Source organism: Physella acuta, unplaced genomic scaffold (assembly GCF_028476545.2).
Source record: "Physella acuta isolate Inbredline_101_S28 unplaced genomic scaffold, ASM2847654v3 ptg000897l, whole genome shotgun sequence".
Classification (NCBI taxonomy): domain Eukaryota; kingdom Metazoa; phylum Mollusca; class Gastropoda; family Physidae; genus Physella; species Physella acuta.
Window position 1 is genome coordinate 23227 of NW_026732414.1, and position 7225 is coordinate 30451.

The following is a 7225-nucleotide window of genomic DNA, read 5'->3' on the forward strand; positions in this document are numbered from 1 at the left end:
TCACCAGTGTATGTTGTTAGACACTTGTGACACGGCTGTAGAGACACTGATCCTCCTGTGACAGCGTCAAAATCTTTCTTTGTGATGACTGTTAGTGATGCTCCAGTGTCAAGTTGGAAGCTGATGCTCTTACCGTTGATATTAACTTGTACATTGATGGGAGCATGACTTATTGATTTCACAGAGAACAGGTTGAAATCCGGCTGCAAATCAGTTTGAGAATTTTCACAGGTAGAGTGGTTCATTGGTTGGGTTAGGTAGTCTTGGTGAGAGTTAACATAGTGCTGCCTTTGGTTGCGGTACTGTCTTGACTGGCTAGATTTAGCAACAGACGAAGACTTTGCAAAGCAGGCCTTGGCAATGTGACCTTGCTTACTGCACTTATAACAAGTTGCAGACTTGAACTTGCACCGATGAGATGCATGGGGACCTTTGCATCGATGACATTTTTGATAATTATTACTAGATTTAGATCTAGGATTTGAACGAGCAGGCTGTTTAGCATAAGTTGGAATGCTCTGATGGGGTTGATGTTTATTGACTAACCTGCTGTTTACTGCATGGATCTCTGAAGGTGCTAAAGATCTCGCCGCATCTGATGACTGCTGGAATGACATTGCAAGTTGTATTGCTTTTTCCAATTTTAGATCTGACTCGAGCAGCAACTTTCTTTGAATATCAGGGCTGTTTACACCTGTCACAAACTTTTCACATAGTCTGTCAGACAGCGTTTCTCCGAATTCACAAAATTCACTTAAATGACGTAAAGCAGCAACATATTCTGATATTGACTCGTTTGGTTGACGAGTCCTACTGTCAAATCTAGCTCTACATAAAAACTTTGATGGGGTAGGCGCATGGTGCTCTGTTAGCAATTTGCTCAGCTCGTTAAAGCTCTTGGTAGTTAGACTAGCTGGTGCGCATAAGTCTTTTAGTAGCCTAAATTGTTGAGGCCCTATGACTGTTAACAAAATAGCTCTCTTTTTGGCTTCTATCGTCACGTTGTTTGCTTCTAGGTAAAAGCTTAACCTCTCTAGGTAATCTTGAATGATTTCATCATTCGCATCAAATTCTTTTATTTGGCCATACAGCGCCATAATTCTAGAAATAATTAGCTAATAAGCTCTAGCAAACCTCTTTTTTGCGTAAGTAGGTGCTCTTTCTAGTCGATGTTTATCCTTCGTCGCCAAATGAGGTAGATTGTAATGACTGACGAGAAGCCGCGTTGGTTGTTAACAGCCTTTATTATGTACAGACGCCATGATGGCAAGAGAGAGAGAGAGAAAGTGGCCAGAGACAACTATATATAGATAACAACATGTAAGGGACATCACTCAAGATAACAATATAAATATAATACTAATACAGAGAGTGAGTTCCCTTGACCTCACAATTAACTCAATCTATTACAGTGTCGCTTCCCGTCCACCCGCTCCGACAGTCTGCTATTTTACTGATCGGATAGCGATACAAGAATCAGTGATATTTATTTTTCTTTAATGCAGTGATCCAGGCAAGATGTAATGCAATCAAGTAAAAGTATCTGATCTATCACGATCAAGTTGAGAAAATCGTAAGAATCGTACAAAGAACTAGTCGCGTTATTACTTAGCAAAACTGGGTGCTGAAATCGTACATTAAGTGTTAATACAATTTATTTCTTTTCTAAGTGTTAAAAGAATTATCTAGCAACCGATCCAGTACAAATCCTGCGATTTTTGTTAGTGAAAAAGCGCCCCACCATCTTGGACAAAAATGGTAGAGCGGATTTTAAACGTCACTATCTCTTTTTTATGTTACACAATCGTAAAATACGCTTTAGTTCAATGTGTTTCTTTTCTGAGTGATATCTGTTATTTATTCCTTAATCCGGTGTGAATTTTTCCGATTTTAGTCTTCGAAAAAGCGCCCCCTCCCCCCATCGAGGAAAGCAGTTTTTCCGGTCACTGTTTCTTAAAGATAAATGTTTTACAGTTACACAATCAAGGTAGAAAACAGTTAAATCAGTATGCAAAGGCTCTCGGCCGTTCAATTTCTTTACTTAGACTGTTTATAATTCAAAACTGCAGCTTAAAATGAGCTTTTAATTTTTTTTCTACCCCTTTTGGCGCCCCCCTAGGGTCGGCGCCCGGGGCGGCCGCCCTCCCCTGGCTACGCCTCTGCCGGGCGCCGGGAGGGGTAGCTACGCCTCTGACTCACTCCAGCAGTCTGCAATCAATAGTTAATTTCAGTTTGGACTACCTAATTAAATGCTATTAATATTATGTTCAACATAACTACAATCTACATAATTCATATTAAATATTTTTAGATGAATTATAAAATTTAAATGCGTATACAACCTACACATTACATTTAATTAATCCAAGTTAATTTGCACTCTGAATATTTAATACATAAAAGTATTAACAAATTCCATGCAAATATATATATTTGTGACTTTTTTCCTGTTTTTTTTCTTCCTACAATCAAACTGAGCACTATGCGTTTATGTTATGAGTGTTGTTTGTTTTTTAATTGTGTTTTTTTCTGTTACCAAGTTGGTACATTTAAAAAAAGATTTACCGTGGCGAAGCAGGGTATGCAGCTAGTTCTTATATAACACTTCGGGGATGGCAACTCGGGATATTGACAAGATTTTTAATCAGTTTTTAAATACATGCCCGGTTCAATTTAGTGAAAGATAGAAGTAAACTTAGAGCTAAAAAAGTGGATATGTAGCCTACCAAATTCAAGTACGGTCATAACTTAAAGTGCAGGTGTAGCAAACAAGCTGCATTGATATTTGAATGGTGGATATTTATTACTATTTTAAAAATGTCCATTAAGCCAGTCTCAGTCATGTTGTCAGATTCGAATACGAAATTTATTTCAATGAGTAGAACAAGGCACGTTAAAGTAAAATGGGTATTTTATTTCTCAAATAAAAAAAAAACTTGCACTCATCAAGTTTCAACACCTAGCCTACAGTTAGAAATAAGCCAACAAACATACCAGAGTAAGGTAGCCATGAGCCACTCAGTTTGGATGGAGCCATCTAACAACTGGCTTCATACAACACTTTCTTCAGGTTGCTCAAAGGCTGATATGTTTGAACAACAAACAAGTGTAAACAAAATTGGCTGCACTTCATTTTATTTTTGAAATATTTGAATATCAAACTAGAGGTGAAGTGTGTCAGGACTAGATGCTTCATCCCACTTCAAATGGTAGACAATTACATTCATACAAAAACCATATATTGCATTACAATTTGAACATCTTAAAGATATCAGTTCTTTTTCAGCAAATAAATAAAACATTCAAATTCAAAAGCCAAATATATTCTACTAACTCTGGTCCAATTTATCTTATTCAAATTAGGACAAAGTATTTTAAATGCCTCTTTTAATGCTTATTTGAACAATTATATTCATTTAAAAAAATTACTCCTCATTTTGCAACCAGCTGAAAATGTAAAACATTTAAATTTTATGAAAAATATCACCAATTTACAAAAATTTTTTATATAAAATAAAACAGATTGGAAATTTGAATTATAATCTTCATTGTTTTTTAGAGACAAAAACAAGTGAAAATCAAATGACAGTAAAACAAAATTCATAACCAAGTCTGCTTATCATTGAAGTTAAGAGTGGACATTGCATGTTACAAATAGCACATGGCAGGTATTTGAAATCAAACAGCAAATAAATTATTCCCTTGTATTCCCACAGCTCAATGCTTGACAATTTTAGAGATAAAAGGCACACTGTTTCTTGTGCACGCCATTCATTTCATATTACATTTGACCAATAGTTTTCATCCACACAGCTGTTTCAAAAAATAATATTCTTTAATTAATGCTACAATTTTATATATACTGGTATCTTGGTCTGGAAAAAGCCATTTGAAATATCTTGTAATGAAAGGACCTTTTGGTTTTGATACCACTGGACTAAATTGGTTTAACGTAGACATTCAAGCACATAAAAACATTTAAAAATGTTTTACAAGCCTAGTATAATGTTTGAGCATACTTTTGCAAGTTTGTACAAAGTATTATGTTATGATTGTACGTACCATGCATTGCTTCTACTGACAGATTAAAACTTCGTAACCCAGATACAGATAGACCATAAAACAAAGTCAGCAATTATTCCTTTCCCCTAATATCAAGCATGAGCCAACAACTTTTCAAGCATTATATCAAATGCAAAAACATTTCAAAACAAACAGTCACAGCACACGTAATTTTTCCTTGTGCACGTAAGCAAAGTGCATGATCATTCTAGCTATCCAGCTATAATAGTTGACACAACAAAGTAGCCTCCAATGTTTGAAAAATGAACAAATATGTGTAGAAATGGGAGAAATAAAAACAGTGATTGTTGTCATTGCTAGGTTCTGTGTAATGAATAAAACTTTCTTTTAAGGAATGATTTATTTCATCAAATTTTGATGACAGGGTGAATAAACTAGCATAGTGCGATGCTAGTAGCCATTTCAACAACCACATCCATTTCAACAACCACATCCATATCAACTAGCACACCCAACCCCCTGCCAACCCAGTAGTAGACCGAAAGAAACTTGGACATTTGAATGCCAAATTGATCAACAGAAAACACTCTCTAAAACTTGTAATGTTTCTCCTCAAGAAATTCTCTCCAGACAACAATCATCAGGGTTATAAACCAGTGGAAACCTTGGAGCACATCTCTTTACTCAGGTTTATAAACCAGTGGAAACCTTGGAGCACATCTCTTTACTCAGGTTTATAAACCAGTGGAAACCTTGGAGCACATCTCTTTACTCAGGTTTATAAACCAGTGGAAACCTTGGAGCACATCTCTTTACTTTGTTATCACCCTGTCTTAGCAGAGCAAAGAGAAGATACAAGTTGACAGTACTTCATTAGCTGCTGACTAAATAAATAGATAGTCAACAGTTTTATTATTACACATTCAGACTATTTGACTTGTTCCAATGTACAATTGTTTACTTTGGCTAACAATAGAGGAAATCAAGACTGTGGCTATTTCCACCAATGGACTTAAGGAAATATAAACACTGTTAAAAAATTATATTAATGCAATTGCATTATAAACAACAACAACAAAAAAAAAACCTATCCAAAACCCTAATTGGTTCAGAAACCTTGATAGCCACTATCTATACTATTGATTCATGTTGATGAGAGTTTTTTTTTTATGGAGTTACTTCTTTCATGGCATACTCTGTACATATACATTGGATGTTTGAAAAAAAAAACAAAAAAAAAAACAACTTACATATTTGATCCAAATTTCGATTTCCTATGCAGGTCTCATGTACAAGCCACCATCAACATGTATGTATATCACAAATGTAAATTTCTAAGCCTATTAGATGAACCCTGAGTGTACATCACTTATTTCCTACACAAAAATTGTACTCTCCATTCAAGCCACAATTGTCATAGCAAATATTTAAGAGGGTAGGGAGGATGGGGAGGGTGGGGGCACATGGGAAGGGTGGGGAGGGTAGGGAGGATGGGGACACATGGGAAGCAATAACATTGACCAAATCATTTTAAGATCAACACTACCCAAACAATGGCTGGTCAGAAATTTAAAAGCAATCATAACAAAAAAACAAAGATCTACTTTCTTATACATGTCATATGTAGAGTTGATGTGGGCTAGAAGCTCCCATGTTGGCACCCACCTCAGCAAGAGAAGTAAACATTTCTATTTGTGCTTCATCAACTCCCATCAGATTTACTCACTAATCAATGTCTAACAGCCTACCTACAGTTCTGGCCAGTTTTAAAATCATGATGAAAAGGCTCAAGTAACTCATCTAAAATTTGTTTTTGCCAGCAACCTAATATGTCCTGCATAAACATGCACCACAAATGTGTGCATTTATTTACCCCCCCCCTCAGTTGTAGTTTAAAACGGATCAAAGAACAGGGCTGCCTACCCCCAAAAGCATTTCAGTAACAAAAGCATTGAATTTCTGATCGGCTCCTTTCTGTAACTTTCTAATATAATTTTTTTACCTACCTTGGAGAAATTTCTGGTATGCTAAAAATCAAAGAATACTGACAATTAAAAAATAAAGCCAAATTCTGAATGTAATATTTTATTTGACCCCAGGAAAATTGTATTAAGAACTAAGCTCACATTATCTTTGGTGGTTGGAGCATTTGACTGCTACACTTTTTACACAAAAAAAAAAGATTCAGAGAAGTTTAATCAAAATATTGTCTATGAATGACCAGTCTTTCAATAAATTCATGAAGTCAATTCAAGTTTACAACATACTCCTAACAACCCACGCCTAGGGGAAAGAGTAGTTATGGAAGTGTTTCCTTTAGATTTGCCTTAAGAAACTTTGGAGGTTTAACAACAACAAAATTAATTTTAACTAGCAATAATTTAGATTTTTTTTTAACGGAAGGCAAATGCGTAACCGATCATGCTGCATAATCGTCAAAATAATAAAATTACGGGCAGAAGCATAAGTAGGCAGACATGAGTCACAGGACTGACCAGCTGGATGTTGAACAACAAACTGGTGAGTCACAGGACTGACCAACTGGATGTTGAACAACAAACTGGTGAGTCACAGGATTGACCAGCTGGATGTTGAACAACAAACTGTTGAGCATTGAGCTGTGCCTACAAGGACATAAACAAATGGGGCAGTGTTTGTGATCAGTGTAGACAGTCACAGCTTTCTCTAAGCAGTACATCTCATGTTCTCAATGGCAAGACAAAGTTAGTGGCACATCATGGAGAGGTGAGCACACAAACAGTTCAAAAATAAAATACTTAAAAAAAACTTTTTAAAAAACCACGTTTTTCTTGTGGACTAAAAAGTAGAAAATAACTATTTACATACATTTGATGACAAAAAGCGTGGGTACGTTCACCATCAAATTTCCCGACCCATCTGCCCGACCCACGTTTTTTGTCATCAAATGTATGTAAATAGTTATTTTCTACTTTTTAGTCCACAAGAAAAACGTGGTTTTTTAAAAAGTTTTTTTTAAGTATTTTATTTTCTCCTTTTTAGTCCGTTGCTACACATGAAAAACGTGGTTTTTAAAAAAGTGTTTATAAATACACGGACTAAAAATCTTGAGCGACCAGGATTCGAACCTGGGTTGTCGCGGCCACAACGCGAAGTACTAACCACTATACGATCACGGCCAGCGCGCTCACATCGATTGGGGCCGAAGTAACTGTGTCAATAG